Genomic DNA, 24838 nt, shown 5'->3' with positions numbered 1-24838 from the left:
AATCAATTAAAATGTTTTGGTGGAGAACACAAACAGTTGCACCTGTAGAGTCCATAAACGAGCAGGAGACAGGGGTGCGGCCTCAATGAAACAAGCAACCTCTCAGCCTGGCTGCCCGGTGTTACGGACAAACTGGTCCCGGTGGTTCAGCCAGTGGTCTGCACTGAAGCAGTTTTACGTGGAGTGGGGTGTTTCCCAACCTTGTGGTGACTTTCTGACTTTGTTGAAGTTGTGGGTTCAACCCTGAGCCAATCTGCAGTGCAAAGCTTTAGCTCACTGTGTTTGACAGCAACATTGAACTTTTAAAGTTGTGGGTTCAATCCCAACTTGAGCAATAAATTTTAAAAGTTAGCAGCTGTATGTAAGATGTAAAACCCTTGGTAAAGGTTTAACCCTTAGTAAAGGTTTAACCCTTGGTAAAGGTTTGACCCTTGTGGCTCACTTTGTTAAAATATGCTACCCATAGGGTTTAAGGTTCAAGCCAGAGCTGTTTGGATCTTCAATCTTCAGGAGTGTGTCTGATTTGAGAAAATGCAATGAGGGTGTTGGGATTGAACCCACAACCCTTAAACTTCAACAAAGATGTCTGACAGAGTGAGCTTCACAACCAGAGAATGTTTTAGAGTTTTCATTGGGACTGTTCAACCTTCAGAAATGTGGCTGACTTGGAAAAAGCTCAACGAGAGACTGAGGATTGAACGAATGTTTGTCAGAGCGTTTCTGTCTTTAATCAAGATATTGGTTTTAAAAAGTTACCAAATGGAAACAAGTAGATGATGTTAATTGTTTTTATTCTTCAGTGGTTTATCTTGTGTCTGACTGATTGAAGATTGAATCCACAACTTCAAAGCCTTTAAACAGCTACCAAACAGACTGAGCTACTGGACCAAGACAGCCATGAGTCAAGATTTTGGCTTTAAAAAATCTCCAAGCAGCTCTGGCTTGAATCTTAAAACGTTTGAGTAGCAATTTAACACAGTGAGCCTTAAGGGTCAAACCTTTACCAAGGGTTTTCAATCTTACATACAGCTGCTAACTTTAAGAAGTCATCGCTAAAGTCGGGATTGAACCCACAACTTTAAAAGTTCAGTGATGCTGTCAAACACAGTGAGCTAAAGCTTTGCATTGCTGATTGGCTTTGAGTTGAACCCACAACCTCAACAAAGTCAGAGAGTCAGCACAAGGGTGGGAAACACCCCACTCCATGTAAAACTGCTTCAGTGCCAACCACTGGCTGAACCACCAGGACCAGTTTGTCCGTAACACCGGGCAGCCAGGCTGTGAGGTGGCTTGCTTTAGTGAGGCCACACTGCTGTCTCTAGCTTGAACCCACAACCTTAAAACTTTTAACAACTTTAAAACTTCAGTGTTTCTGTTCAACACAGTGAGCTACGGATTCACACTGACACAATGTTTTCATGTGATGTTTTCAGTCCTCAGTGGTGTAGCTGGATTGAACCCACAGCTTCAACAAAGTTAAAATGTTAGCAAACAGTTCAAGTAACTGGATCAGATGCCCAAAAAGGTGTTTTTGTGAGAGCATTTAAATCTTTTGCATGACAATGAAAAAATAAAATAAATCTCCAACTCTTTGTTAAACCCACAGTTTAAAAGCACACAGTCTGTTGTCTTCTGACTGGTTGCTTATTCTGTGAGTCTCCACAGCTGAATAATAAAGAGAATAAAGAGTACAGACAGCCAAATCCATTAATTAATATAGATATACTGGTAATAATTTTGAGTTAGATCTTATTTTATACTTTGAGTAATTATTCCAATGTATTATGTGCAAGAATGTCAGTGCTTACAGAACAAATTTATATAAAAAATCCAGCATTGTATGGTTTGTAGCCCACAATAAACTGTGTATCAGACTCCAATTTAAAAGGTTATGTGCACAGTGACACCTGGGGCCTGTCTGGTGGTGCTGGGGGAGGGACAGGTGGTGTACAGCAGACAGCAGTGTAGCCTCATTAAGCAAGCTACCTCACAGCCTGGCTCCCCGGTGTTACGGACAAACTGGTCCTGGTGGTTCAACCAGTGGTCTGCACTGAAGCAGTTGAACGTGGAGTGGGGTGTTTCCCAACCTTGTGGTGACTTTCTGACTTTGTTGAGGTTGTGGGTTCAACTCAAAGCCAATCAGCAATGCAAAGCTTTAGCTCACTGTGTTTGACAGCATCACTGAAGTTTTAAAGTTGTGGGTTCAATCCCGACTTGAACAATGAATTTTTAAAGTTAGCAGCTGTATGTAAGATGTAAAACCCTTGGTAAAGGTTTAACCCTTAGTAAAGGTTTAACCCTTGGTAAAGGTTTGACCCTTGTGGCTCACTTTGTTAAAATATGCTACCCATAGGGTTTAAGGTTCAAGCCAGAGCTGTTTGGATCTTCAATCTTCAGGAGTGTGTCTGATTTGAAAAAATGCAGTGAGGGTGATGAGATTGAACCCACAACCCTTAAACTTCAACAAAGATGTCTGACAGAGTGAGCTTCACAACCAGAGAATATTTTAGTGTTTTCATTGGGACTGTTCAACCTTCAGAAATGTGGCTGACTTGGAAAAAGCTCAACGAGAGACTAAGGATTGAACGAATGTTTGTCAGAGCGTTTCTGTCTTTAATCAAGATATTGGTTTTAAAAAGTTACCAAATGGAAAAAAGTAGATGATGTTAATTGTTTTTAACACAGACGCGCCTTCAAGGCCCAGGCGGCAGCTGCGCCGGGAGCGTTCCGATCCGTTCCTCCCTCAGAGAAACACCAGAGAGTGGGACTCCCGCGCACAGTTCTGCACAGACACGGAGGAAAACAAGAGAGAGGATCCCTACGTTAAGCGCGGCGGACGGGCGCTTGTGGAGAAAAGTGAAAAAGCTTACAGCACCTGGTATTCCCAGGCGGTCTCCCGTCCAAGTACTAACCAGGCCCGACCCTGCTTGGCTTCCGAGATCAGACGAGATCGGGCGTGTTCAGGGTGGTATGGCCGTAAGCTGTCCAAGGTACCACGCATGGGCCTCTTAGGGGTGGCGCTCGTCAGACGCGCCTCCAAGGCCCAGGCGGCAGCTGCGCCGGGAGCGTTCCCATCCGTTCCTCCCTCGGAGAAACACCAGAGAGTGGGACTCCCGCGCACAGTTCTGCACAGACACGGAGGAAAACAAGAGAGAGGATCCCTACGTTAAGCGCGGCGGACGGGCGCTTGTGGAGAAAAGTGAAAAAGCTTACAGCACCTGGTATTCCCAGGCGGTCTCCCGTCCAAGTACTAACCAGGCCCGACCCTGCTTGGCTTCCGAGATCAGACGAGATCGGGCGTGTTCAGGGTGGTATGGCCGTAAGCTGTCCAAGGTACCACGCATGGGCCTCTTAGGGGTGGCGCTCGTCAGACGCGCCTCCAAGGCCCAGGCGGCAGCTGCGCCGGGAGCGTTCCCATCCGTTCCTCCCTCGGAGAAACACCAGAGAGTGGGACTCCCGCGCACAGTTCTGCACAGACACGGAGGAAAACAAGAGAGAGCGCGGCGGACGGGCGCTTGTGGAGAAAAGTGAAAAAGCTTACAGCACCTGGTATTCCCAGGCGGTCTCCCGTCCAAGTACTAACCAGGCCCGACCCTGCTTGGCTTCCGAGATCAGACGAGATCGGGCGTGTTCAGGGTGGTATGGCCGTAAGCTGGCCAAGGTACCACGCATGGGCCTCTTAGGGGTGGCGCTCGTCAGACGCGCCTCCAAGGCCCAGGCGGCAGCTGCGCCGGGAGCGTTCCCATCCGTTCCTCCCTCGGAGAAACACCAGAGAGTGGGACTCCCGCGCACAGTTCTGCACAGACACGGAGGAAAACAAGAGAGAGCGCGGCGGACGGGCGCTTGTGGAGAAAAGTGAAAAAGCTTACAGCACCTGGTATTCCCAGGCGGTCTCCCGTCCAAGTACTAACCAGGCCCGACCCTGCTTGGCTTCCGAGATCAGACGAGATCGGGCGTGTTCAGGGTGGTATGGCCGTAAGCTGTCCAAGGTACCACGCATGGGCCTCTTAGGGGTGGCGCTCGTCAGACGCGCCTCCAAGGCCCAGGCGGCAGCTGCGCCGGGAGCGTTCCCATCCGTTCCTCCCTCGGAGAAACACCAGAGAGTGGGACTCCCGCGCACAGTTCTGCACAGACACGGAGGAAAACAAGAGAGAGCGCGGCGGACGGGCGCTTGTGGAGAAAAGTGAAAAAGCTTACAGCACCTGGTATTCCCAGGCGGTCTCCCGTCCAAGTACTAACCAGGCCCGACCCTGCTTGGCTTCCGAGATCAGACGAGATCGGGCGTGTTCAGGGTGGTATGGCCGTAAGCTGTCCAAGGTACCACGCATGGGCCTCTTAGGGGTGGCGCTCGTCAGACGCGCCTCCAAGGCCCAGGCGGCAGCTGCGCCGGGAGCGTTCCCATCCGTTCCTCCCTCGGAGAAACACCAGAGAGTGGGACTCCCGCGCACAGTTCTGCACAGACACGGAGGAAATCAAGAGAGAGGATCCCTACGTTAAGCGCGGCGGACGGGCGCTTGTGGAGAAAAGTGAAAAAGCTTACAGCACCTGGTATTCCCAGGCGGTCTCCCGTCCAAGTACTAACCAGGCCCGACCCTGCTTGGCTTCCGAGATCAGACGAGATCGGGCGTGTTCAGGGTGGTATGGCCGTAAGCTGTCCAAGGTACCACGCATGGGCCTCTTAGGGGTGGCGCTCGTCAGACGCGCCTCCAAGGCCCAGGCGGCAGCTGCGCCGGGAGCGTTCCCATCCGTTCCTCCCTCGGAGAAACACCAGAGAGTGGGACTCCCGCGCACAGTTCTGCACAGACACGGAGGAAAACAAGAGAGAGCGCGGCGGACGGGCGCTTGTGGAGAAAAGTGAAAAAGCTTACAGCACCTGGTATTCCCAGGCGGTCTCCCGTCCAAGTACTAACCAGGCCCGACCCTGCTTGGCTTCCGAGATCAGACGAGATCGGGCGTGTTCAGGGTGGTATGGCCGTAAGCTGTCCAAGGTACCACGCATGGGCCTCTTAGGGGTGGCGCTCGTCAGACGCGCCTCCAAGGCCCAGGCGGCAGCTGCGCCGGGAGCGTTCCCATCCGTTCCTCCCTCGGAGAAACACCAGAGAGTGGGACTCCCGCGCACAGTTCTGCACAGACACGGAGGAAAACAAGAGAGAGGATCCCTACGTTAAGCGCGGCGGACGGGCGCTTGTGGAGAAAAGTGAAAAAGCTTACAGCACCTGGTATTCCCAGGCGGTCTCCCGTCCAAGTACTAACCAGGCCCGACCCTGCTTGGCTTCCGAGATCAGACGAGATCGGGCGTGTTCAGGGTGGTATGGCCGTAAGCTGTCCAAGGTACCACGCATGGGCCTCTTAGGGGTGGCGCTCGTCAGACGCGCCTCCAAGGCCCAGGCGGCAGCTGCGCCGGGAGCGTTCCCATCCGTTCCTCCCTCGGAGAAACACCAGAGAGTGGGACTCCCGCGCACAGTTCTGCACAGACACGGAGGAAAACAAGAGAGAGCGCGGCGGACGGGCGCTTGTGGAGAAAAGTGAAAAAGCTTACAGCACCTGGTATTCCCAGGCGGTCTCCCGTCCAAGTACTAACCAGGCCCGACCCTGCTTGGCTTCCGAGATCAGACGAGATCGGGCGTGTTCAGGGTGGTATGGCCGTAAGCTGTCCAAGGTACCACGCATGGGCCTCTTAGGGGTGGCGCTCGTCAGACGCGCCTCCAAGGCCCAGGCGGCAGCTGCGCCGGGAGCGTTCCCATCCGTTCCTCCCTCGGAGAAACACCAGAGAGTGGGACTCCCGCGCACAGTTCTGCACAGACACGGAGGAAAACAAGAGAGAGCGCGGCGGACGGGCGCTTGTGGAGAAAAGTGAAAAAGCTTACAGCACCTGGTATTCCCAGGCGGTCTCCCGTCCAAGTACTAACCAGGCCCGACCCTGCTTGGCTTCCGAGATCAGACGAGATCGGGCGTGTTCAGGGTGGTATGGCCGTAAGCTGTCCAAGGTACCACGCATGGGCCTCTTAGGGGTGGCGCTCGTCAGACGCGCCTCCAAGGCCCAGGCGGCAGCTGCGCCGGGAGCGTTCCCATCCGTTCCTCCCTCGGAGAAACACCAGAGAGTGGGACTCCCGCGCACAGTTCTGCACAGACACGGAGGAAAACAAGAGAGAGGATCCCTACGTTAAGCGCGGCGGACGGGCGCTTGTGGAGAAAAGTGAAAAAGCTTACAGCACCTGGTATTCCCAGGCGGTCTCCCGTCCAAGTACTAACCAGGCCCGACCCTGCTTGGCTTCCGAGATCAGACGAGATCGGGCGTGTTCAGGGTGGTATGGCCGTAAGCTGTCCAAGGTACCACGCATGGGCCTCTTAGGGGTGGCGCTCGTCAGACGCGCCTCCAAGGCCCAGGCGGCAGCTGCGCCGGGAGCGTTCCCATCCGTTCCTCCCTCGGAGAAACACCAGAGAGTGGGACTCCCGCGCACAGTTCTGCACAGACACGGAGGAAAACAAGAGAGAGCGCGGCGGACGGGCGCTTGTGGAGAAAAGTGAAAAAGCTTACAGCACCTGGTATTCCCAGGCGGTCTCCCGTCCAAGTACTAACCAGGCCCGACCCTGCTTGGCTTCCGAGATCAGACGAGATCGGGCGTGTTCAGGGTGGTATGGCCGTAAGCTGTCCAAGGTACCACGCATGGGCCTCTTAGGGGTGGCGCTCGTCAGACGCGCCTCCAAGGCCCAGGCGGCAGCTGCGCCGGGAGCGTTCCCATCCATTCCTCCCTCGGAGAAACACCAGAGAGTGGGACTCCCGCGCACAGTTCTGCACAGACACGGAGGAAAACAAGAGAGAGGATCCCTACGTTAAGCGCGGCGGACGGGCGCTTGTGGAGAAAAGTGAAAAAGCTTACAGCACCTGGTAGTCCCAGGCGGTCTCCCGTCCAAGTACTAACCAGGCCCGACCCTGCTTGGCTTCCGAGATCAGACGAGATCGGGCGTGTTCAGGGTGGTATGGCCGTAAGCTGTCCAATGTACCACGCATGGGCCTCTTAGGGGTGGCGCTCGTCAGACGCGCCTCCAAGGCCCAGGCGGCAGCTGCGCCGGGAGCTTTCCCATCCGTTCCTCCCTCGGAGAAACACCAGAGAGTGGGACTCCCGCGCACAGTTCTGCACAGACACGGAGGAAAACAAGAGAGAGCGCGGCGGACGGGTGCTTGTGGAGAAAAGTGAAAAAGCTTACAGCACCTGGTATTCCCAGGCGGTCTCCCTTCCAAGTACTAACCAGGCCCGACCCTGCTTGGCTTCCAAGATCAGACGAGATCGGGCGTGTTCAGGGTGGTATGGCCGTAAGCTGTCCAAGGTACCACGCATGGGCCTCTTAGGGGTGGCGCTCGTCAGACGTGCCTCCAAGGCCCAGGCGGCAGCTGCGCCGGGAGCGTTCCCATCCGTTCCTCCCTCGGAGAAACACCAGAGAGTGGGACTCCCGCGCACAGTTCTGCACAGACACGGAGGAAAACAAGAGAGAGGATCCCTACGTTAAGCGCGGCGGACGGGCGCTTGTGGAGAAAAGTGAAAAAGCTTACAGCACCTGGTATTCCCAGGCGGTCTCCCGTCCAAGTACTAACCAGGCCCGACCCTGCTTGGCTTCCGAGATCAGACGAGATCGGGCGTGTTCAGGGTGGTATGGCCGTAAGCTGTCCAAGGTACCACGCATGGGCCTCTTAGGGGTGGCGCTCGTCAGACGCGCCTCCGAGGCCCAGGCGGCAGCTGCGCCGGGAGCGTTCCCATCCGTTCCTCCCTCGGAGAAACACCAGAGAGTGGGACTCCCGCGCACAGTTCTGCACAGACACGGAGGAAAACAAGAGAGAGCGCGGCGGACGGGCGCTTGTGGAGAAAAGTAAAAAAGCTTACAGCACCTGGTATTCCCAGGCGGTCTCCCGTCCAAGTACTAACCAGGCCCGACCCTGCTTGGCTTCCGAGATCAGACGAGATCGGGCGTGTTCAGGGTGGTATGGCCGTAAGCTGTCCAAGGTACCACGCATGGGCCTCTTAGGGGTGGCGCTCGTCAGACGCGCCTCCAAGGCCCAGGCGGCAGCTGCGCCGGGAGCGTTCCCATCCGTTCCTCCCTCGGAGAAACACCAGAGAGTGGGACTCCCGCGCACAGTTCTGCACAGACACGGAGGAAAACAAGAGAGAGCGCGGCGGACGGGCGCTTGTGGAGAAAAGTGAAAAAGCTTACAGCACCTGGTATTCCCAGGTGGTCTCCCGTCCAAGTACTAACCAGGCCCGACCCTGCTTGGCTTCCGAGATCAGACGAGATCGGGCGTGTTCAGGGTGGTATGGCCGTAAGCTGTCCAAGGTACCACGCATGGGCCTCTTAGGGGTGGCGCTCGTCAGACGCGCCTCCAAGGCCCAGGCGGCAGCTGCGCCGGGAGCGTTCCCATCCGTTCCTCCCTCGGAGAAACACCAGAGAGTGGGACTCCCGCGCACAGTTCTGCACAGACACGGAGGAAAACAAGAGAGAGGATCCCTACGTTAAGCGCGGCGGACGGGCGCTTGTGGAGAAAAGTGAAAAAGCTTACAGCACCTGGTATTCCCAGGCGGTCTCCCGTCCAAGTACTAACCAGGCCCGACCCTGCTTGGCTTCCGAGATCAGACGAGATCGGGCGTGTTCAGGGTGGTATGGCCGTAAGCTGTCCAAGGTACCACGCATGGGCCTCTTAGGGGTGGCGCTCGTCAGACGCGCCTCCAAGGCCCAGGCGGCAGCTGCGCCGGGAGCGTTCCCATCCGTTCCTCCCTCGGAGAAACACCAGAGAGTGGGACTCCCGCGCACAGTTCTGCACAGACACGGAGGAAAACAAGAGAGAGCGCGGCGGACGGGCGCTTGTGGAGAAAAGTGAAAAAGCTTACAGCACCTGGTATTCCCAGGCGGTCTCCCGTCCAAGTACTAACCAGGCCCGACCCTGCTTGGCTTCCGAGATCAGACGAGATCGGGCGTGTTCAGGGTGGTATGGCCGTAAGCTGTCCAAGGTACCACGCATGGGCCTCTTAGGGGTGGCGCTCGTCAGACGCGCCTCCAAGGCCCAGGCGGCAGCTGCGCCGGGAGCGTTCCCATCCGTTCCTCCCTCGGAGAAACACCAGAGAGTGGGACTCCCGCGCACAGTTCTGCACAGACACGGAGGAAAACAAGAGAGAGGATCCCTACGTTAAGCGCGGCGGACGGGCGCTTGTGGAGAAAAGTGAAAAAGCTTACAGCACCTGGTATTCCCAGGCGGTCTCCCGTCCAAGTACTAACCAGGCCCGACCCTGCTTGGCTTCCGAGATCAGACGAGATCGGGCGTGTTCAGGGTGGTATGGCCGTAAGCTGTCCAAGGTACCACGCATGGGCCTCTTAGGGGTGGCGCTCGTCAGACGCGCCTCCAAGGCCCAGGCGGCAGCTGCGCCGGGAGCGTTCCCATCCGTTCCTCCCTCGGAGAAACACCAGAGAGTGGGACTCCCGCGCACAGTTCTGCACAGACACGGAGGAAAACAAGAGAGAGCGCGGCGGACGGGCGCTTGTGGAGAAAAGTGAAAAAGCTTACAGCACCTGGTATTCCCAGGTGGTCTCCCGTCCAAGTACTAACCAGGCCCGACCCTGCTTGGCTTCCGAGATCAGACGAGATCGGGCGTGTTCAGGGTGGTATGGCCGTAAGCTGTCCAAGGTACCACGCATGGGCCTCTTAGGGGTGGCGCTCGTCAGACGCGCCTCCAAGGCCCAGGCGGCAGCTGCGCCGGGAGCGTTCCCATCCGTTCCTCCCTCGGAGAAACACCAGAGAGTGGGACTCCCGCGCACAGTTCTGCACAGACACGGAGGAAAACAAGAGAGAGCGCGGCGGACGGGCGCTTGTGGAGAAAAGTGAAAAAGCTTACAGCACCTGGTATTCCCAGGTGGTCTCCCGTCCAAGTACTAACCAGGCCCGACCCTGCTTGGCTTCCGAGATCAGACGAGATCGGGCGTGTTCAGGGTGGTATGGCCGTAAGCTGTCCAAGGTACCACGCATGGGCCTCTTAGGGGTGGCGCTCGTCAGACGCGCCTCCAAGGCCCAGGCGGCAGCTGCGCCGGGAGCGTTCCCATCCGTTCCTCCCTCGGAGAAACACCAGAGAGTGGGACTCCCGCGCACAGTTCTGCACAGACACGGAGGAAAACAAGAGAGAGGATCCCTACGTTAAGCGCGGCGGACGGGCGCTTGTGGAGAAAAGTGAAAAAGCTTACAGCACCTGGTATTCCCAGGCGGTCTCCCGTCCAAGTACTAACCAGGCCCGACCCTGCTTGGCTTCCGAGATCAGACGAGATCGGGCGTGTTCAGGGTGGTATGGCCGTAAGCTGTCCAAGGTACCACGCATGGGCCTCTTAGGGGTGGCGCTCGTCAGACGCGCCTCCAAGGCCCAGGCGGCAGCTGCGCCGGGAGCGTTCCCATCCGTTCCTCCCTCGGAGAAACACCAGAGAGTGGGACTCCCGCGCACAGTTCTGCACAGACACGGAGGAAAACAAGAGAGAGCGCGGCGGACGGGCGCTTGTGGAGAAAAGTGAAAAAGCTTACAGCACCTGGTATTCCCAGGTGGTCTCCCGTCCAAGTACTAACCAGGCCCGACCCTGCTTGGCTTCCGAGATCAGACGAGATCGGGCGTGTTCAGGGTGGTATGGCCGTAAGCTGTCCAAGGTACCACGCATGGGCCTCTTAGGGGTGGCGCTCGTCAGACGCGCCTCCAAGGCCCAGGCGGCAGCTGCGCCGGGAGCGTTCCCATCCGTTCCTCCCTCGGAGAAACACCAGAGAGTGGGACTCCCGCGCACAGTTCTGCACAGACACGGAGGAAAACAAGAGAGAGCGCGGCGGACGGGCGCTTGTGGAGAAAAGTGAAAAAGCTTACAGCACCTGGTATTCCCAGGCGGTCTCCCGTCCAAGTACTAACCAGGCCCGACCCTGCTTGGCTTCCGAGATCAGACGAGATCGGGCGTGTTCAGGGTGGTATGGCCGTAAGCTGTCCAAGGTACCACGCATGGGCCTCTTAGGGGTGGCGCTCGTCAGACGCGCCTCCAAGGCCCAGGCGGCAGCTGCGCCGGGAGCGTTCCCATCCGTTCCTCCCTCGGAGAAACACCAGAGAGTGGGACTCCCGCGCACAGTTCTGCACAGACACGGAGGAAAACAAGAGAGAGGATCCCTACGTTAAGCGCGGCGGACGGGCGCTTGTGGAGAAAAGTGAAAAAGCTTACAGCACCTGGTATTCCCAGGCGGTCTCCCGTCCAAGTACTAACCAGGCCCGACCCTGCTTGGCTTCCGAGATCAGACGAGATCGGGCGTGTTCAGGGTGGTATGGCCGTAAGCTGTCCAAGGTACCACGCATGGGCCTCTTAGGGGTGGTGCTCGTCAGACGCGCCTCCAAGGCCCAGGCGGCAGCTGCGCCGGGAGCGTTCCCATCCGTTCCTCCCTCGGAGAAACACCAGAGAGTGGGACTCCCGCGCACAGTTCTGCACAGACACGGAGGAAAACAAGAGAGAGCGCGGCGGACGGGCGCTTGTGGAGAAAAGTGAAAAAGCTTACAGCACCTGGTATTCCCAGGCGGTCTCCCGTCCAAGTACTAACCAGGCCCGACCCTGCTTGGCTTCCGAGATCAGACGAGATCGGGCGTGTTCAGGGTGGTATGGCCGTAAGCTGTCCAAGGTACCACGCATGGGCCTCTTAGGGGTGGCGCTCGTCAGACGCGCCTCCAAGGCCCAGGCGGCAGCTGCGCCGGGAGCGTTCCCATCCATTCCTCCCTCGGAGAAACACCAGAGAGTGGGACTCCCGCGCACAGTTCTGCACAGACACGGAGGAAAACAAGAGAGAGGATCCCTACGTTAAGCGCGGCGGACGGGCGCTTGTGGAGAAAAGTGAAAAAGCTTACAGCACCTGGTATTCCCAGGCGGTCTCCCGTCCAAGTACTAACCAGGCCCGACCCTGCTTGGCTTCCGAGATCAGACGAGATCGGGCGTGTTCAGGGTGGTATGGCCGTAAGCTGTCCAGTGTACCACGCATGGGCCTCTTAGGGGTGGCGCTCGTCAGACGCGCCTCCAAGGCCCAGGCGGCAGCTGCGCCGGGAGCTTTCCCATCCGTTCCTCCCTCGGAGAAACACCAGAGAGTGGGACTCCCGCGCACAGTTCTGCACAGACACGGAGGAAAACAAGAGAGAGCGCGGCGGACGGGTGCTTGTGGAGAAAAGTGAAAAAGCTTACAGCACCTGGTATTCCCAGGCGGTCTCCCTTCCAAGTACTAACCAGGCCCGACCCTGCTTGGCTTCCAAGATCAGACGAGATCGGGCGTGTTCAGGGTGGTATGGCCGTAAGCTGTCCAAGGTACCACGCATGGGCCTCTTAGGGGTGGCGCTCGTCAGACGCGCCTCCAAGGCCCAGGCGGCAGCTGCGCCGGGAGCGTTCCCATCCGTTCCTCCCTCGGAGAAACACCAGAGAGTGGGACTCCCGCGCACAGTTCTGCACAGACACGGAGGAAAACAAGAGAGAGGATCCCTACGTTAAGCGCGGCGGACGGGCGCTTGTGGAGAAAAGTGAAAAAGCTTACAGCACCTGGTATTCCCAGGCGGTCTCCCGTCCAAGTACTAACCAGGCCCGACCCTGCTTGGCTTCCGAGATCAGACGAGATCGGGCGTGTTCAGGGTGGTATGGCCGTAAGCTGTCCAAGGTACCACGCATGGGCCTCTTAGGGGTGGCGCTCGTCAGACGCGCCTCCGAGGCCCAGGCGGCAGCTGCGCCGGGAGCGTTCCCATCCGTTCCTCCCTCGGAGAAACACCAGAGAGTGGGACTCCCGCGCACAGTTCTGCACAGACACGGAGGAAAACAAGAGAGAGCGCGGCGGACGGGCGCTTGTGGAGAAAAGTAAAAAAGCTTACAGCACCTGGTATTCCCAGGCGGTCTCCCGTCCAAGTACTAACCAGGCCCGACCCTGCTTGGCTTCCGAGATCAGACGAGATCGGGCGTGTTCAGGGTGGTATGGCCGTAAGCTGTCCAAGGTACCACGCATGGGCCTCTTAGGGGTGGCGCTCGTCAGACGCGCCTCCAAGGCCCAGGCGGCAGCTGCGCCGGGAGCGTTCCCATCCGTTCCTCCCTCGGAGAAACACCAGAGAGTGGGACTCCCGCGCACAGTTCTGCACAGACACGGAGGAAAACAAGAGAGAGCGCGGCGGACGGGCGCTTGTGGAGAAAAGTGAAAAAGCTTACAGCACCTGGTATTCCCAGGTGGTCTCCCGTCCAAGTACTAACCAGGCCCGACCCTGCTTGGCTTCCGAGATCAGACGAGATCGGGCGTGTTCAGGGTGGTATGGCCGTAAGCTGTCCAAGGTACCACGCATGGGCCTCTTAGGGGTGGCGCTCGTCAGACGCGCCTCCAAGGCCCAGGCGGCAGCTGCGCCGGGAGCGTTCCCATCCGTTCCTCCCTCGGAGAAACACCAGAGAGTGGGACTCCCGCGCACAGTTCTGCACAGACACGGAGGAAAACAAGAGAGAGGATCCCTACGTTAAGCGCGGCGGACGGGCGCTTGTGGAGAAAAGTGAAAAAGCTTACAGCACCTGGTATTCCCAGGCGGTCTCCCGTCCAAGTACTAACCAGGCCCGACCCTGCTTGGCTTCCGAGATCAGACGAGATCGGGCGTGTTCAGGGTGGTATGGCCGTAAGCTGTCCAAGGTACCACGCATGGGCCTCTTAGGGGTGGCGCTCGTCAGACGCGCCTCCAAGGCCCAGGCGGCAGCTGCGCCGGGAGCGTTCCCATCCGTTCCTCCCTCGGAGAAACACCAGAGAGTGGGACTCCCGCGCACAGTTCTGCACAGACACGGAGGAAAACAAGAGAGAGCGCGGCGGACGGGCGCTTGTGGAGAAAAGTGAAAAAGCTTACAGCACCTGGTATTCCCAGGTGGTCTCCCGTCCAAGTACTAACCAGGCCCGACCCTGCTTGGCTTCCGAGATCAGACGAGATCGGGCGTGTTCAGGGTGGTATGGCCGTAAGCTGTCCAAGGTACCACGCATGGGCCTCTTAGGGGTGGCGCTCGTCAGACGCGCCTCCAAGGCCCAGGCGGCAGCTGCGCCGGGAGCGTTCCCATCCGTTCCTCCCTCGGAGAAACACCAGAGAGTGGGACTCCCGCGCACAGTTCTGCACAGACACGGAGGAAAACAAGAGAGAGGATCCCTACGTTAAGCGCGGCGGACGGGCGCTTGTGGAGAAAAGTGAAAAAGCTTACAGCACCTGGTATTCCCAGGCGGTCTCCCGTCCAAGTACTAACCAGGCCCGACCCTGCTTGGCTTCCGAGATCAGACGAGATCGGGCGTGTTCAGGGTGGTATGGCCGTAAGCTGTCCAAGGTACCACGCATGGGCCTCTTAGGGGTGGCGCTCGTCAGACGCGCCTCCAAGGCCCAGGCGGCAGCTGCGCCGGGAGCGTTCCCATCCGTTCCTCCCTCGGAGAAACACCAGAGAGTGGGACTCCCGCGCACAGTTCTGCACAGACACGGAGGAAAACAAGAGAGAGCGCGGCGGACGGGCGCTTGTGGAGAAAAGTGAAAAAGCTTACAGCACCTGGTATTCCCAGGTGGTCTCCCGTCCAAGTACTAACCAGGCCCGACCCTGCTTGGCTTCCGAGATCAGACGAGATCGGGCGTGTTCAGGGTGGTATGGCCGTAAGCTGTCCAAGGTACCACGCATGGGCCTCTTAGGGGTGGCGCTCGTCAGACGCGCCTCCAAGGCCCAGGCGGCAGCTGCGCCGGGAGCGTTCCCATCCGTTCCTCCCTCGGAGAAACACCAGAGAGTGGGACTCCCGCGCACAGTTCTGCACAGACACGGAGGAAAACAAGAGAGAGCGCGGCGGACGGGCGCTTGTGGAGAAAAGTGAAAAAGCTTACAGCACCTGGTATTCCCAGGTGGTCTCCCGTCCAAGTACTAACCAGGCCCGACCCTGCTTGGCTTCCGAGATCAGACGAGATCGGGCGTGTTCAGGGTGGTATGGCCGTAAGCTGTCCAAGGTACCACGCATGGGCCTCTTAGGGGTGGCGCTCGTCAGACGCGCCTCCAAGGCCCAGGCGGCAGCTGCGCCGGGAGCGTTCCCATCCGTTCCTCCCTCGGAGAAACACCAGAGAGTGGGACTCCCGCGCACAGTTCTGCACAGACACGGAGGAAAACAAGAGAGAGGATCCCTACGTTAAGCGCGGCGGACGGGCGCTTGTGGAGAAAAGTGAAAAAGCTTACAGCACCTGGTATTCCCAGGCGGTCTCCCGTCCAAGTACTAACCAGGCCCGACCCTGCTTGGCTTCCGAGATCAGACGAGATCGGGCGTGTTCAGGGTGGTATGGCCGTAAGCTGTCCAAGGTACCACGCATGGGCCTCTTAGGGGTGGCGCTCGTCAGACGCGCCTCCAAGGCCCAGGCGGCAGCTGCGCCGGGAGCGTTCCCATCCGTTCCTCCCTCGGAGAAACACCAGAGAGTGGGACTCCCGCGCACAGTTCTGCACAGACACGGAGGAAAACAAGAGAGAGCGCGGCGGACGGGCGCTTGTGGAGAAAAGTGAAAAAGCTTACAGCACCTGGTATTCCCAGGTGGTCTCCCGTCCAAGTACTAACCAGGCCCGACCCTGCTTGGCTTCCGAGATCAGACGAGATCGGGCGTGTTCAGGGTGGTATGGCCGTAAGCTGTCCAAGGTACCACGCATGGGCCTCTTAGGGGTGGCGCTCGTCAGACGCGCCTCCAAGGCCCAGGCGGCAGCTGCGCCGGGAGCGTTCCCATCCGTTCCTCCCTCGGAGAAACACCAGAGAGTGGGACTCCCGCGCACAGTTCTGCACAGACACGGAGGAAAACAAGAGAGAGGATCCCTACGTTAAGCGCGGCGGACGGGCGCTTGTGGAGAAAAGTGAAAAAGCTTACAGCACCTGGTATTCCCAGGCGGTCTCCCGTCCAAGTACTAACCAGGCCCGACCCTGCTTGGCTTCCGAGATCAGACGAGATCGGGCGTGTTCAGGGTGGTATGGCCGTAAGCTGTCCAAGGTACCACGCATGGGCCTCTTAGGGGTGGCGCTCGTCAGACGCGCCTCCAAGGCCCAGGCGGCAGCTGCGCCGGGAGCGTTCCCATCCGTTCCTCCCTCGGAGAAACACCAGAGAGTGGGACTCCCGCGCACAGTTCTGCACAGACACGGAGGAAAACAAGAGAGAGCGCGGCGGACAGGCGCTTGTGGAGAAAAGTGAAAAAGCTTACAGCACCTGGTATTCCCAGGCGGTCTCCCGTCCAAGTACTAACCAGGCCCGACCCTGCTTGGCTTCCGAGATCAGACGAGATCGGGCGTGTTCAGGGTGGTATGGCCGTAAGCTGTCCAAGGTACCACGCATGGGCCTCTTAGGGGTGGCGCTCGTCAGACGCGCCTCCAAGGCCCAGGCGGCAGCTGCGCCGGGAGCGTTCCCATCCGTTCCTCCCTTGGAGAAACACCAGAGAGTGGGACTCCCGCGCACAGTTCTGCACAGACACGGAGGAAAACAAGAGAGAGGATCCCTACCTTAAGCGCGGCGGACGGGCGCTTGTGGAGAAAAGTGAAAAAGCTTACAGCACCTGGTATTCCCAGGCGGTCTCCCGTCCAAGTACTAACCAGGCCCGACCCTGCTTGGCTTCCGAGATCAGACGAGATCGGGCGTGTTCAGGGTGGTATGGCCGTAAGCTGTCCAAGGTACCACGCATGGGCCTCTTAGGGGTGGCGCTCGTCAGACGCGCCTCCAAGGCCCAGGCGGCAGCTGCGCCGGGAGCGTTCCCATCCGTTCCTCCCTCGGAGAAACACCAGAGAGTGGGACTCCCGCGCACAGTTCTGCACAGACACGGAGGAAAACAAGAGAGAGCGCGGCGGACAGGCACTTGTGGAGAAAAGTGAAAAAGCTTACAGCACCTGGTATTCCCAGGCGGTCTCCCGTCCAAGTACTAACCAGGCCCGACCCTGCTTGGCTTCCGAGATCAGACGAGATCGGGCGTGTTCAGGGTGGTATGGCCGTAAGCTGTCCAAGGTACCACGCATGGGCCTCTTAGGGGTGGCGCTCGTCAGACGCGCCTCCAAGGCCCAGGCGGCAGCTGCGCCGGGAGCGTTCCCATCCGTTCCTCCCTCGGAGAAACACCAGAGAGTGGGACTCCCGCGCACAGTTCTGCACAGACACGGAGGAAAACAAGAGAGAGGATCTCTACGTTAAGCGCGGCGGACGGGCGCTTGTGGAGAAAAGTGAAAATGCTTACAGCACCTGGTATTCCCAGGCGGTCTCCCGTCCAAGTACTAACTAGGCCCGACCCTGCTTGGCTTCCGAGATCAGACAAGATCGGGCGTGTTCAGGGTGGTATGGCCGTAAGCTGTCCAAGGTACCACGCATGGGCCTCTTAGGGGTGGCGCTCGTCAGACGCGCCTCCAAGGCCCAGGCGGCAGCTGCGCCGGGAGCGTTCCCATCCGTTCCTCCCTCGGAGAAACACCAGAGAGTGGGACTCCCGCGCACAGTTCTGCACAGACACGGAGGAAAACAAGAGAGAGGATCCCTACGTTAAGCGCGGCGGACGGGCGCTTGTGGAGAAAAGTGAAAAAGCTTACAGCACCTGGTATTCCCAGGCGGTCTCCCGTCCAAGTACTAACCAGGCCCGACCCTGCTTGGCTTCCGAGATCAGACGAGATCGGGCGTGTTCAGGGTGGTACGGCCGTAAGCTGTCCAAGGTACCACGCATGGGCCTCTTAGGGGTGGCGCTCGTCAGACGCGCCTCCGAGGCCCAGGCGGCAGCTGCGCCGGGAGCGTTCCCATCCGTTCCTCCCTCGGAGAAACACCAGAGAGTGGGACTCCCGCGCACAGTTCTGCACAGACACGGAGGAAAACAAGAGAGAGCGCGGCGGACGGGCGCTTGTGGAGAAAAGTGAAAAAGCTTACAGCACCTGGTATTCCCAGGCGGTCTCCCGTCCAAGTACTAACCAGGCCCGACCCTGCTTGGCTTCCGAGATCAGACGAGATCGGGCGTGTTCAGGGTGGTATGGCCGTAAGCTGTCCAAGGTACCACGCATGGGCCTCTTAGGGGTGGCGCTCGTCAGACGCGCCTCCAAGGCCCAGGCGGCAGCTGCGCCGGGAGCGTTCCCATCCGTTCCTCCCTCGGAGAAACACCAGAGAGTGGGACTCCCGCGCACAGTTCTGCACAGACACGGAGGAAAACAAGAGAGAGGATCTCTACGTTAAGCGCGGCGGACGGGCGCTTGTGGAGAAAAGTGAAAATGCTTACAGCACCTGGTATTCCCAGGCGGTCTCCCGTCCAAGTACTAACTAGGCCCGACCCTGCTTGGCTTCCGAGATCAGACGAGATCGGGCGTGTTCAGGGTGGTATGGCCGTAAGCTGTCCAAGGTACCACGCATGGGCCTCTTAGGGGTGGCGCTCGTCAGACGCGCCTCCAAGGCCCAGGCGGCAGCTGCGCCGGGAGCGTTCCCATCCGTTCCTCCCTCGGAGAAACACCAGAGAGTGGGACTCCCGCGCACAGTTCTGCACAGACACGGAGGAAAACAAGAGAGAGGATCCCTACGTTAAGCGCGGCGGACGGGCGCTTGTGGAGAAAAGTGAAAAAGCTTACAGCACCTGGTATTCCCAGGCGGTCTCCCGTCCAAGTACTAACCAGGCCCGACCCTGCTTGGCTTCCGAGATCAGACGAGATCGGGCGTGTTCAGGGTGGTATGGCCGTAAGCTGTCCAAGGTACCACGCATGGGCCTCTTAGGGGTGGCGCTCGTCAGACGCGCCTCCGAGGCCCAGGCGGCAGCTGCGCCGGGAGCGTTCCCATCCGTTCCTCCCTCGGAGAAACACCATAGAGTGGGACTCCCGCGCACAGTTCTGCACAGACACGGAGGAAAACAAGAGAGAGCGCGGCGGACGGGCGCTTGTGGAGAAAAGTGAAAAAGCTTACAGCACCTGGTATTCCCAGGCGGTCTCCCGTCCAAGTACTAACCAGGCCCGACCCTGCTTGGCTTCCGAGATCAGACGAGATCGGGCGTGTTCAGGGTGGTATGGCCGTAAGCTGTCCAAGGTACCACGCATGGGCCTCTTAGGGGTGGCGCTCGTCAGACGCGCCTCCAAGGCCCAGGCGGCAGCTGCGCCGGGAGCGTTCCCATCCATTCCTCCCTCGGAGAAACACCAGAGAGTGGGACTCCCGCGCACAGTTCTGCACAGACACGGAGGAAAACAAGAGAGAGGATCCCTACGTTAAGCGCGGCGGACGGGCGCTTGTGGAGAAAAGTGAAAAAGCTTACAGCACCTGGTATTCCCAGGCGGTCTCCCGTCCAAGTACTAACCAGGCCCGACCCTGCTTGGCTTCCGAGATCAGACGAGATCGGGCGTGTTCAGGGTGGTATGGCCGTAAGCTGTCCAAGGTACCACGCATGGGCCTCTTAGGGGTGGCGCTCGTCAGACGCGCCTCCAAGGCCCAGGCGGCAGCTGCGCCGGGAGCGTTCCCATCCGTTCCTCCCTCGGAGAAACACCAGAGAGTGGGACTCCCGCGCACAGTTCTGCACAGACACGGAGGAAAACAAGAGAGAGCGCGGCGGACAGGCGCTTGTGGAGAAAAGTGAAAAAGCTTACAGCACCTGGTATTCCCAGGCGGTCTCCCGTCCAAGTACTAACCAGGCCCGACCCTGCTTGGCTTCCGAGATCAGACGAGATCGGGCGTGTTCAGGGTGGTATGGCCGTAAGCTGTCCAAGGTACCACGCATGGGCCTCTTAGGGGTGGCGCTCGTCAGACGCGCCTCCAAGGCCCAGGCGGCAGCTGCGCCGGGAGCGTTCCCATCCGTTCCTCCCTCGGAGAAACACCAGAGAGTGGGACTCCCGCGCACAGTTCTGCACAGACACGGAGGAAAACAAGAGAGAGGATCCCTACGTTAAGCGCGGCGGACGGGCGCTTGTGGAGAAAAGTGAAAAAGCTTACAGCACCTGGTATTCCCAGGCGGTCTCCCGTCCAAGTACTAACCAGGCCCGACCCTGCTTGGCTTCCGAGATCAGACGAGATCGGGCGTGTTCAGGGTGGTATGGCCGTAAGCTGTCCAAGGTACCACGCATGGGCCTCTTAGGGGTGGCGCTCGTCAGACGCGCCTCCAAGGCCCAGGCGGCAGCTGCGCCGGGAGCGTTCCCATCCGTTCCTCCCTCGGAGAAACACCAGAGAGTGGGACTCCCGCGCACAGTTCTGCACAGACACGGAGGAAAACAAGAGAGAGCGCGGCGGACGGGCGCTTGTGGAGAAAAGTGAAAAAGCTTACAGCACCTGGTATTCCCAGGCGGTCTCCCGTCCAAGTACTAACCAGGCCCGACCCTGCTTGGCTTCCGAGATCAGACGAGATCGGGCGTGTTCAGGGTGGTATGGCCGTAAGCTGTCCAAGGTACCACGCATGGGCCTCTTAGGGGTGGCGCTCGTCAGACGCGCCTCCAAGGCCCAGGCGGCAGCTGCGCCGGGAGCGTTCCCATCCGTTCCTCCCTCGGAGAAACACCAGAGAGTGGGACTCCCGCGCACAGTTCTGCACAGACACGGAGGAAAACAAGAGAGAGGATCCCTACGTTAAGCGCGGCGGACGGGCGCTTGTGGAGAAAAGTGAAAAAGCTTACAGCACCTGGTATTCCCAGGCGGTCTCCCGTCCAAGTACTAACCAGGCCCGACCCTGCTTGGCTTCCGAGATCAGACGAGATCGGGCGTGTTCAGGGTGGTATGGCCGTAAGCTGTCCAAGGTACCACGCATGGGCCTCTTAGGGGTGGCGCTCGTCAGACGCGCCTCCAAGGCCCAGGCGGCAGCTGCGCCGGGAGCGTTCCCATCCGTTCCTCCCTCGGAGAAACACCAGAGAGTGGGACTCCCGCGCACAGTTCTGCACAGACACGGAGGAAAACAAGAGAGAGCGCGGCGGACGGGCACTTGTGGAGAAAAGTGAAAAAGCTTACAGCACCTGGTATTCCCAGGCGGTCTCCCGTCCAAGTACTAACCAGGCCCGACCCTGCTTGGCTTCCGAGATCAGACGAGATCGGGCGTGTTCAGGGTGGTATGGCCGTAAGCTGTCCAAGGTACCACGCATGGGCCTCTTAGGGGTGGCGCTCGTCAGACGCGCCTCCAAGGCACAGGCGGCAGCTGCGCCGGGAGCGTTCCCATCCGTTCCTCCCTCGGAGAAACACCAGAGAGTGGGACTCCCGCGCACAGTTCTGCACAGACACGGAGAAAACAAGAGAGAGGATCTCTACGTTAAGCGCGGCGGACGGGCGCTTGTGGAGAAAAGTGAAAATGCTTACAGCACCTGGTATTCCCAGGCGGTCTCCCGTCCAAGTACTAACTAGGCCCGACCCTGCTTGGCTTCCGAGATCAGACGAGATCGGGCGTGTTCAGGGTGGTATGGCCGTAAGCTGTCCAAGGTACCACGCATGGGCCTCTTAGGGGTGGCGCTCGTCAGACGCGCCTCCAAGGCCCAGGCGGCAGCTGCGCCGGGAGCGTTCCCATCCGTTCCTCCCTCGGAGAAACACCAGAGAGTGGGACTCCCGCGCACAGTTCTGCACAGACACGGAGGAAAACAAGAGAGAGCGCGGCGGACGGGCGCTTGTGGAGAAAAGTGAAAAAGCTTACAGCACCTGGTATTCCCAGGCGGTCTCCCGTCCAAGTACTAACCAGGCCCGACCCTGCTTGGCTTCCGAGATCAGACGAGATCGGGCGTGTTCAGGGTGGTATGGCCGTAAGCTGTCCAAGGTACCACGCATGGGCCTCTTAGGGGTGGCGCTCGTCAGACGCGCCTCCAAGGCCCAGGCGGCAGCTGCGCCGGGAGCGTTCCCATCCGTTCCTCCCTCGGAGAAACACCAGAGAGTGGGACTCCCGCGCACAGTTCTGCACAGACACGGAGGAAAACAAGAGAGAGCGCGGCGGACGGGCGCTTGTGGAGAAAAGTGAAAAAGCTTACAGCACCTGGTATTCCCAGGCGGTCTCCCGTCCAAGTACTAACCAGGCCCGACCCTGCTTGGCTTCCGAGATCAGACGAGATCGGGCGTGTTCAGGGTGGTATGGCCGTAAGCTGTCCAAGGTACCACGCATGGGCCTCTTAGGGGTGGCGCTCGTCAGACGCGCCTCCAAGGCCCAGGCGGCAGCTGCGCCGGGAGCGTTCCCATCCGTTCCTCCCTCGGAGAAACACCAGAGAGTGGGACTCCCGTGCACAGTTCTGCAGAGACACGGAGGAAAACAAGAGAGAGGATCCCTACGTTGAGCGCGGCGGACGGGCGCTTGTGGAGAAAAGTGAAAAAGCTTACAGCACCTGGTATTCCCAGGCGGTCTCCCGTCCAAGTACTAACCAGGCCCGACCCTGCTTGGCTTCCGAGATCAGACGAGATCGGGCGTGTTCAGGGTGGTATGGCCGTAAGCTGTCCAAGGTACCACGCATGGGCCTCTTAGGGGTGGCGCTCGTCAGACGCACCTCCAAGGCCCAGGCGGCAGCTGCGCCGGGAGCGTTCCCATCCGTTCCTCCCTCGGAGAAACACCAGGGAGTGGGACTCCCGCGCACAGTTCTGCACAGACACGGAGGAAAACAAGAGAGAGGATCCCTACGTTAAGCGCGGCGGACGGGCGCTTGTGGAGAAAAGTGAAAAAGCTTACAGCACCTGGTATTCCCAGGCGGTCTCCCGTCCAAGTACTAACCAGGCCCGACCCTGCTTGGCTTCCGAGATCAGACGAGATCGGGCGTGTTCAGGGTGGTATGGCCGTAAGCTGTCCAAGGTACCACGCATGGGCCTCTTAGGGGTGGCGCTCGTCAGACGCGCCTCCAAGGCCCAGGCGGCAGCTGCGCCGGGAGCGTTCCCATCCGTTCCTCCCTCGGAGAAACACCAGAGAGTGGGACTCCCGCGTACAGTTCTGCACAGACACGGAGGAAAACAAGAGAGAGCGCGGCGGACGGGCGCTTGTGGAGAAAAGTGAAAAAGCTTACAGCACCTGGTATTCCCAGGCGGTCTCCCGTCCAAGTACTAACCAGGCCCGACCCTGCTTGGCTTCCGAGATCAGACGAGATCGGGAGTGTTCAGGGTGGTATGGCCGTAAGCTGTCCAAGGTACCACGCATGGGCCTCTTAGGGGTGGCGCTCGTCAGACGCGCCTCCAAGGCCCAGGCGGCAGCTGCGCCGGGAGCGTTCCCATCCGTTCCTCCCTCGGAGAAACACCAGAGAGTGGGACTCCCGCGCACAGTTCTGCACAGACACGGAGGAAAACAAGAGAGAGGATCCCTACGTTAAGCGCGGCGGACGGGCGCTTGTGGAGAAAAGTGAAAAAGCTTACAGCACCTGGTATTCCCAGGCGGTCTCCCGTCCAAGTACTAACCAGGCCCGACCCTGCTTGGCTTCCGAGATCAGACGAGATCGGGCGTGTTCAGGGTGGTATGGCCGTAAGCTGTCCAAGGTACCACGCATGGGCCTCTTAGGGGTGGCGCTCGTCAGACGCGCCTCCAAGGCCCAGGCGGCAGCTGCGCCGGGAGCGTTCCCATCCGTTCCTCCCTCGGAGAAACACCAGAGAGTGGGACTCCCGCGCACAGTTCTGCACAGACACGGAGGAAAACAAGAGAGAGGATCCCTACGTTAAGCGCGGCGGACGGGCGCTTGTGGAGAAAAGTGAAAAAGCTTACAGCACCTGGTATTCCCAGGCGGTCTCCCGTCCAAGTACTAACCAGGCCCGACCCTGCTTGGCTTCCGAGATCAGACGAGATCGGGCGTGTTCAGGGTGGTATGGCCGTAAGCTGTCCAAGGTACCACGCATGGGCCTCTTAGGGGTGGCGCTCGTCAGACGCGCCTCCAAGGCCCAGGCGGCAGCTGCGCCGGGAGCGTTCCCATCCGTTCCTCCCTCGGAGAAACACCAGAGAGTGGGACTCCCGCGCACAGTTCTGCACAGACACGGAGGAAAACAAGAGAGAGGATCCCTACGTTAAGCGCGGCGGACGGGCGCTTGTGGAGAAAAGTGAAAAAGCTTACAGCACCTGGTATTCCCAGGCGGTCTCCCGTCCAAGTACTAACCAGGCCCGACCCTGCTTGGCTTCCGAGATCAGACGAGATCGGGCGTGTTCAGGGTGGTATGGCCGTAAGCTGTCCAAGGTACCACGCATGGGCCTCTTAGGGGTGGCGCTCGTCAGACGCGCCTCCAAGGCCCAGGCGGCAGCTGCGCCGGGAGCGTTCCCATCCGTTCCTCCCTCGGAGAAACACCAGAGAGTGGGACTCCCGCGCACAGTTCTGCACAGACACGGAGGAAAACAAGAGAGAGCGCGGCGGACGGGCGCTTGTGGAGAAAAGTGAAAAAGCTTACAGCACCTGGTATTCCCAGGCGGTCTCCCGTCCAAGTACTAACCAGGCCCGACCCTGCTTGGCTTCCGAGATCAGACGAGATCGGGCGTGTTCAGGGTGGTATGGCCGTAAGCTGTCCAAGGTACCACGCATGGGCCTCTTAGGGGTGGCGCTCGTCAGACGCGCCTCCAAGGCCCAGGCGGCAGCTGCGCCGGGAGCGTTCCCATCCGTTCCTCCCTCGGAGAAACACCAGAGAGTGGGACTCCCGCGCACAGTTCTGCACAGACACGGAGGAAAACAAGAGAGAGGATCTCTACGTTAAGCGCGGCGGACGGGCGCTTGTGGAGAAAAGTGAAAATGCTTACAGCACCTGGTATTCCCAGGCGGTCTCCCGTCCAAGTACTAACCAGGCCCGACCCTGCTTGGCTTCCGAGATCAGACGAGATCGGGCGTGTTCAGGGTGGTATGGCCGTAAGCTGTCCAAGGTACCACGCATGGGCCTCTTAGGGGTGGCGCTCGTCAGACGCGCCTCCAAGGCCCAGGCGGCAG

General features: G+C 59.2%; 66 non-coding genes across 66 annotated transcripts; all 66 read right to left on the bottom strand.

The window, feature by feature from the left end:
- Nucleotides 1-2863: 2863 nt before the first annotated feature.
- LOC122977734 lies at nucleotides 2864-2982 on the bottom strand. Its single transcript, XR_006401952.1, has one exon. It is a non-coding gene; the product is annotated as a 5S ribosomal RNA (ribosomal RNA).
- Nucleotides 2983-3206: 224 nt separating this feature from the next.
- On the bottom strand, nucleotides 3207-3325 carry LOC122977733. The gene has a single exon (XR_006401951.1). It is a non-coding gene; the product is annotated as a 5S ribosomal RNA (ribosomal RNA).
- A 209-nt stretch (nucleotides 3326-3534) lies between these two features.
- LOC122977732 lies at nucleotides 3535-3653 on the bottom strand. The gene has a single exon (XR_006401950.1). It is a non-coding gene; the product is annotated as a 5S ribosomal RNA (ribosomal RNA).
- A 209-nt stretch (nucleotides 3654-3862) lies between these two features.
- Nucleotides 3863-3981, bottom strand: LOC122977731. The gene has a single exon (XR_006401949.1). It is a non-coding gene; the product is annotated as a 5S ribosomal RNA (ribosomal RNA).
- A 209-nt stretch (nucleotides 3982-4190) lies between these two features.
- On the bottom strand, nucleotides 4191-4309 carry LOC122977730. Its single transcript, XR_006401948.1, has one exon. It is a non-coding gene; the product is annotated as a 5S ribosomal RNA (ribosomal RNA).
- Nucleotides 4310-4533: 224 nt separating this feature from the next.
- Nucleotides 4534-4652, bottom strand: LOC122977729. The gene has a single exon (XR_006401947.1). It is a non-coding gene; the product is annotated as a 5S ribosomal RNA (ribosomal RNA).
- A 209-nt stretch (nucleotides 4653-4861) lies between these two features.
- On the bottom strand, nucleotides 4862-4980 carry LOC122977727. The gene has a single exon (XR_006401945.1). It is a non-coding gene; the product is annotated as a 5S ribosomal RNA (ribosomal RNA).
- Nucleotides 4981-5204: 224 nt separating this feature from the next.
- On the bottom strand, nucleotides 5205-5323 carry LOC122977726. Its single transcript, XR_006401944.1, has one exon. It is a non-coding gene; the product is annotated as a 5S ribosomal RNA (ribosomal RNA).
- A 209-nt stretch (nucleotides 5324-5532) lies between these two features.
- LOC122977725 lies at nucleotides 5533-5651 on the bottom strand. Its single transcript, XR_006401943.1, has one exon. It is a non-coding gene; the product is annotated as a 5S ribosomal RNA (ribosomal RNA).
- Nucleotides 5652-5860: 209 nt separating this feature from the next.
- LOC122977723 lies at nucleotides 5861-5979 on the bottom strand. Its single transcript, XR_006401942.1, has one exon. It is a non-coding gene; the product is annotated as a 5S ribosomal RNA (ribosomal RNA).
- Nucleotides 5980-6203: 224 nt separating this feature from the next.
- LOC122977722 lies at nucleotides 6204-6322 on the bottom strand. The gene has a single exon (XR_006401941.1). It is a non-coding gene; the product is annotated as a 5S ribosomal RNA (ribosomal RNA).
- A 209-nt stretch (nucleotides 6323-6531) lies between these two features.
- Nucleotides 6532-6650, bottom strand: LOC122977721. The gene has a single exon (XR_006401940.1). It is a non-coding gene; the product is annotated as a 5S ribosomal RNA (ribosomal RNA).
- Nucleotides 6651-6874: 224 nt separating this feature from the next.
- On the bottom strand, nucleotides 6875-6993 carry LOC122978078. The gene has a single exon (XR_006402287.1). It is a non-coding gene; the product is annotated as a 5S ribosomal RNA (ribosomal RNA).
- Nucleotides 6994-7202: 209 nt separating this feature from the next.
- Nucleotides 7203-7321, bottom strand: LOC122977923. The gene has a single exon (XR_006402137.1). It is a non-coding gene; the product is annotated as a 5S ribosomal RNA (ribosomal RNA).
- Nucleotides 7322-7545: 224 nt separating this feature from the next.
- Nucleotides 7546-7664, bottom strand: LOC122977720. The gene has a single exon (XR_006401939.1). It is a non-coding gene; the product is annotated as a 5S ribosomal RNA (ribosomal RNA).
- A 209-nt stretch (nucleotides 7665-7873) lies between these two features.
- On the bottom strand, nucleotides 7874-7992 carry LOC122977719. Its single transcript, XR_006401938.1, has one exon. It is a non-coding gene; the product is annotated as a 5S ribosomal RNA (ribosomal RNA).
- Nucleotides 7993-8201: 209 nt separating this feature from the next.
- Nucleotides 8202-8320, bottom strand: LOC122977283. Its single transcript, XR_006401524.1, has one exon. It is a non-coding gene; the product is annotated as a 5S ribosomal RNA (ribosomal RNA).
- A 224-nt stretch (nucleotides 8321-8544) lies between these two features.
- Nucleotides 8545-8663, bottom strand: LOC122977718. Its single transcript, XR_006401937.1, has one exon. It is a non-coding gene; the product is annotated as a 5S ribosomal RNA (ribosomal RNA).
- A 209-nt stretch (nucleotides 8664-8872) lies between these two features.
- LOC122977717 lies at nucleotides 8873-8991 on the bottom strand. Its single transcript, XR_006401936.1, has one exon. It is a non-coding gene; the product is annotated as a 5S ribosomal RNA (ribosomal RNA).
- A 224-nt stretch (nucleotides 8992-9215) lies between these two features.
- Nucleotides 9216-9334, bottom strand: LOC122977715. The gene has a single exon (XR_006401934.1). It is a non-coding gene; the product is annotated as a 5S ribosomal RNA (ribosomal RNA).
- Nucleotides 9335-9543: 209 nt separating this feature from the next.
- LOC122977271 lies at nucleotides 9544-9662 on the bottom strand. Its single transcript, XR_006401513.1, has one exon. It is a non-coding gene; the product is annotated as a 5S ribosomal RNA (ribosomal RNA).
- Nucleotides 9663-9871: 209 nt separating this feature from the next.
- Nucleotides 9872-9990, bottom strand: LOC122977259. Its single transcript, XR_006401502.1, has one exon. It is a non-coding gene; the product is annotated as a 5S ribosomal RNA (ribosomal RNA).
- A 224-nt stretch (nucleotides 9991-10214) lies between these two features.
- Nucleotides 10215-10333, bottom strand: LOC122977714. Its single transcript, XR_006401933.1, has one exon. It is a non-coding gene; the product is annotated as a 5S ribosomal RNA (ribosomal RNA).
- Nucleotides 10334-10542: 209 nt separating this feature from the next.
- LOC122977248 lies at nucleotides 10543-10661 on the bottom strand. The gene has a single exon (XR_006401491.1). It is a non-coding gene; the product is annotated as a 5S ribosomal RNA (ribosomal RNA).
- A 209-nt stretch (nucleotides 10662-10870) lies between these two features.
- Nucleotides 10871-10989, bottom strand: LOC122977713. The gene has a single exon (XR_006401932.1). It is a non-coding gene; the product is annotated as a 5S ribosomal RNA (ribosomal RNA).
- Nucleotides 10990-11213: 224 nt separating this feature from the next.
- LOC122977712 lies at nucleotides 11214-11332 on the bottom strand. Its single transcript, XR_006401931.1, has one exon. It is a non-coding gene; the product is annotated as a 5S ribosomal RNA (ribosomal RNA).
- Nucleotides 11333-11541: 209 nt separating this feature from the next.
- On the bottom strand, nucleotides 11542-11660 carry LOC122977711. Its single transcript, XR_006401930.1, has one exon. It is a non-coding gene; the product is annotated as a 5S ribosomal RNA (ribosomal RNA).
- Nucleotides 11661-11884: 224 nt separating this feature from the next.
- Nucleotides 11885-12003, bottom strand: LOC122977710. Its single transcript, XR_006401929.1, has one exon. It is a non-coding gene; the product is annotated as a 5S ribosomal RNA (ribosomal RNA).
- Nucleotides 12004-12212: 209 nt separating this feature from the next.
- LOC122977922 lies at nucleotides 12213-12331 on the bottom strand. The gene has a single exon (XR_006402136.1). It is a non-coding gene; the product is annotated as a 5S ribosomal RNA (ribosomal RNA).
- Nucleotides 12332-12555: 224 nt separating this feature from the next.
- LOC122977709 lies at nucleotides 12556-12674 on the bottom strand. Its single transcript, XR_006401928.1, has one exon. It is a non-coding gene; the product is annotated as a 5S ribosomal RNA (ribosomal RNA).
- Nucleotides 12675-12883: 209 nt separating this feature from the next.
- LOC122977708 lies at nucleotides 12884-13002 on the bottom strand. The gene has a single exon (XR_006401927.1). It is a non-coding gene; the product is annotated as a 5S ribosomal RNA (ribosomal RNA).
- A 209-nt stretch (nucleotides 13003-13211) lies between these two features.
- Nucleotides 13212-13330, bottom strand: LOC122977236. Its single transcript, XR_006401480.1, has one exon. It is a non-coding gene; the product is annotated as a 5S ribosomal RNA (ribosomal RNA).
- A 224-nt stretch (nucleotides 13331-13554) lies between these two features.
- LOC122977707 lies at nucleotides 13555-13673 on the bottom strand. The gene has a single exon (XR_006401926.1). It is a non-coding gene; the product is annotated as a 5S ribosomal RNA (ribosomal RNA).
- Nucleotides 13674-13882: 209 nt separating this feature from the next.
- Nucleotides 13883-14001, bottom strand: LOC122977224. The gene has a single exon (XR_006401469.1). It is a non-coding gene; the product is annotated as a 5S ribosomal RNA (ribosomal RNA).
- Nucleotides 14002-14225: 224 nt separating this feature from the next.
- On the bottom strand, nucleotides 14226-14344 carry LOC122977706. The gene has a single exon (XR_006401925.1). It is a non-coding gene; the product is annotated as a 5S ribosomal RNA (ribosomal RNA).
- Nucleotides 14345-14553: 209 nt separating this feature from the next.
- On the bottom strand, nucleotides 14554-14672 carry LOC122977212. Its single transcript, XR_006401458.1, has one exon. It is a non-coding gene; the product is annotated as a 5S ribosomal RNA (ribosomal RNA).
- A 209-nt stretch (nucleotides 14673-14881) lies between these two features.
- LOC122977200 lies at nucleotides 14882-15000 on the bottom strand. The gene has a single exon (XR_006401446.1). It is a non-coding gene; the product is annotated as a 5S ribosomal RNA (ribosomal RNA).
- Nucleotides 15001-15224: 224 nt separating this feature from the next.
- LOC122977704 lies at nucleotides 15225-15343 on the bottom strand. The gene has a single exon (XR_006401923.1). It is a non-coding gene; the product is annotated as a 5S ribosomal RNA (ribosomal RNA).
- Nucleotides 15344-15552: 209 nt separating this feature from the next.
- On the bottom strand, nucleotides 15553-15671 carry LOC122977188. The gene has a single exon (XR_006401435.1). It is a non-coding gene; the product is annotated as a 5S ribosomal RNA (ribosomal RNA).
- Nucleotides 15672-15895: 224 nt separating this feature from the next.
- On the bottom strand, nucleotides 15896-16014 carry LOC122977703. The gene has a single exon (XR_006401922.1). It is a non-coding gene; the product is annotated as a 5S ribosomal RNA (ribosomal RNA).
- Nucleotides 16015-16223: 209 nt separating this feature from the next.
- Nucleotides 16224-16342, bottom strand: LOC122977702. Its single transcript, XR_006401921.1, has one exon. It is a non-coding gene; the product is annotated as a 5S ribosomal RNA (ribosomal RNA).
- Nucleotides 16343-16566: 224 nt separating this feature from the next.
- On the bottom strand, nucleotides 16567-16685 carry LOC122977701. Its single transcript, XR_006401920.1, has one exon. It is a non-coding gene; the product is annotated as a 5S ribosomal RNA (ribosomal RNA).
- Nucleotides 16686-16894: 209 nt separating this feature from the next.
- LOC122977700 lies at nucleotides 16895-17013 on the bottom strand. Its single transcript, XR_006401919.1, has one exon. It is a non-coding gene; the product is annotated as a 5S ribosomal RNA (ribosomal RNA).
- A 224-nt stretch (nucleotides 17014-17237) lies between these two features.
- On the bottom strand, nucleotides 17238-17356 carry LOC122978129. The gene has a single exon (XR_006402335.1). It is a non-coding gene; the product is annotated as a 5S ribosomal RNA (ribosomal RNA).
- A 224-nt stretch (nucleotides 17357-17580) lies between these two features.
- On the bottom strand, nucleotides 17581-17699 carry LOC122977908. The gene has a single exon (XR_006402122.1). It is a non-coding gene; the product is annotated as a 5S ribosomal RNA (ribosomal RNA).
- A 209-nt stretch (nucleotides 17700-17908) lies between these two features.
- LOC122977699 lies at nucleotides 17909-18027 on the bottom strand. The gene has a single exon (XR_006401918.1). It is a non-coding gene; the product is annotated as a 5S ribosomal RNA (ribosomal RNA).
- A 224-nt stretch (nucleotides 18028-18251) lies between these two features.
- On the bottom strand, nucleotides 18252-18370 carry LOC122978051. The gene has a single exon (XR_006402261.1). It is a non-coding gene; the product is annotated as a 5S ribosomal RNA (ribosomal RNA).
- Nucleotides 18371-18594: 224 nt separating this feature from the next.
- Nucleotides 18595-18713, bottom strand: LOC122977697. Its single transcript, XR_006401917.1, has one exon. It is a non-coding gene; the product is annotated as a 5S ribosomal RNA (ribosomal RNA).
- Nucleotides 18714-18922: 209 nt separating this feature from the next.
- Nucleotides 18923-19041, bottom strand: LOC122977696. Its single transcript, XR_006401916.1, has one exon. It is a non-coding gene; the product is annotated as a 5S ribosomal RNA (ribosomal RNA).
- Nucleotides 19042-19265: 224 nt separating this feature from the next.
- Nucleotides 19266-19384, bottom strand: LOC122977695. The gene has a single exon (XR_006401915.1). It is a non-coding gene; the product is annotated as a 5S ribosomal RNA (ribosomal RNA).
- A 209-nt stretch (nucleotides 19385-19593) lies between these two features.
- On the bottom strand, nucleotides 19594-19712 carry LOC122977694. Its single transcript, XR_006401914.1, has one exon. It is a non-coding gene; the product is annotated as a 5S ribosomal RNA (ribosomal RNA).
- Nucleotides 19713-19936: 224 nt separating this feature from the next.
- LOC122977692 lies at nucleotides 19937-20055 on the bottom strand. Its single transcript, XR_006401912.1, has one exon. It is a non-coding gene; the product is annotated as a 5S ribosomal RNA (ribosomal RNA).
- Nucleotides 20056-20264: 209 nt separating this feature from the next.
- LOC122977691 lies at nucleotides 20265-20383 on the bottom strand. The gene has a single exon (XR_006401911.1). It is a non-coding gene; the product is annotated as a 5S ribosomal RNA (ribosomal RNA).
- Nucleotides 20384-20607: 224 nt separating this feature from the next.
- LOC122977690 lies at nucleotides 20608-20726 on the bottom strand. Its single transcript, XR_006401910.1, has one exon. It is a non-coding gene; the product is annotated as a 5S ribosomal RNA (ribosomal RNA).
- A 209-nt stretch (nucleotides 20727-20935) lies between these two features.
- Nucleotides 20936-21054, bottom strand: LOC122977689. The gene has a single exon (XR_006401909.1). It is a non-coding gene; the product is annotated as a 5S ribosomal RNA (ribosomal RNA).
- Nucleotides 21055-21277: 223 nt separating this feature from the next.
- On the bottom strand, nucleotides 21278-21396 carry LOC122978050. The gene has a single exon (XR_006402260.1). It is a non-coding gene; the product is annotated as a 5S ribosomal RNA (ribosomal RNA).
- A 209-nt stretch (nucleotides 21397-21605) lies between these two features.
- LOC122977688 lies at nucleotides 21606-21724 on the bottom strand. The gene has a single exon (XR_006401908.1). It is a non-coding gene; the product is annotated as a 5S ribosomal RNA (ribosomal RNA).
- Nucleotides 21725-21933: 209 nt separating this feature from the next.
- Nucleotides 21934-22052, bottom strand: LOC122977687. The gene has a single exon (XR_006401907.1). It is a non-coding gene; the product is annotated as a 5S ribosomal RNA (ribosomal RNA).
- Nucleotides 22053-22276: 224 nt separating this feature from the next.
- Nucleotides 22277-22395, bottom strand: LOC122977686. The gene has a single exon (XR_006401906.1). It is a non-coding gene; the product is annotated as a 5S ribosomal RNA (ribosomal RNA).
- Nucleotides 22396-22619: 224 nt separating this feature from the next.
- On the bottom strand, nucleotides 22620-22738 carry LOC122977685. Its single transcript, XR_006401905.1, has one exon. It is a non-coding gene; the product is annotated as a 5S ribosomal RNA (ribosomal RNA).
- Nucleotides 22739-22947: 209 nt separating this feature from the next.
- Nucleotides 22948-23066, bottom strand: LOC122977737. Its single transcript, XR_006401955.1, has one exon. It is a non-coding gene; the product is annotated as a 5S ribosomal RNA (ribosomal RNA).
- Nucleotides 23067-23290: 224 nt separating this feature from the next.
- LOC122977684 lies at nucleotides 23291-23409 on the bottom strand. Its single transcript, XR_006401904.1, has one exon. It is a non-coding gene; the product is annotated as a 5S ribosomal RNA (ribosomal RNA).
- A 224-nt stretch (nucleotides 23410-23633) lies between these two features.
- On the bottom strand, nucleotides 23634-23752 carry LOC122977683. The gene has a single exon (XR_006401903.1). It is a non-coding gene; the product is annotated as a 5S ribosomal RNA (ribosomal RNA).
- A 224-nt stretch (nucleotides 23753-23976) lies between these two features.
- LOC122977681 lies at nucleotides 23977-24095 on the bottom strand. Its single transcript, XR_006401901.1, has one exon. It is a non-coding gene; the product is annotated as a 5S ribosomal RNA (ribosomal RNA).
- A 209-nt stretch (nucleotides 24096-24304) lies between these two features.
- On the bottom strand, nucleotides 24305-24423 carry LOC122977680. Its single transcript, XR_006401900.1, has one exon. It is a non-coding gene; the product is annotated as a 5S ribosomal RNA (ribosomal RNA).
- Nucleotides 24424-24647: 224 nt separating this feature from the next.
- On the bottom strand, nucleotides 24648-24766 carry LOC122977753. Its single transcript, XR_006401970.1, has one exon. It is a non-coding gene; the product is annotated as a 5S ribosomal RNA (ribosomal RNA).
- Nucleotides 24767-24838: the final 72 nt, after the last annotated feature.

This window comes from Thunnus albacares, chromosome 24 (genome assembly GCF_914725855.1).
Source record: "Thunnus albacares chromosome 24, fThuAlb1.1, whole genome shotgun sequence".
In the NCBI taxonomy this organism is placed as follows: domain Eukaryota; kingdom Metazoa; phylum Chordata; class Actinopteri; order Scombriformes; family Scombridae; genus Thunnus; species Thunnus albacares.
Note: the sequence above shows the minus strand (reverse complement) of the source record. Positions and strands in the feature narration are given on the sequence as shown.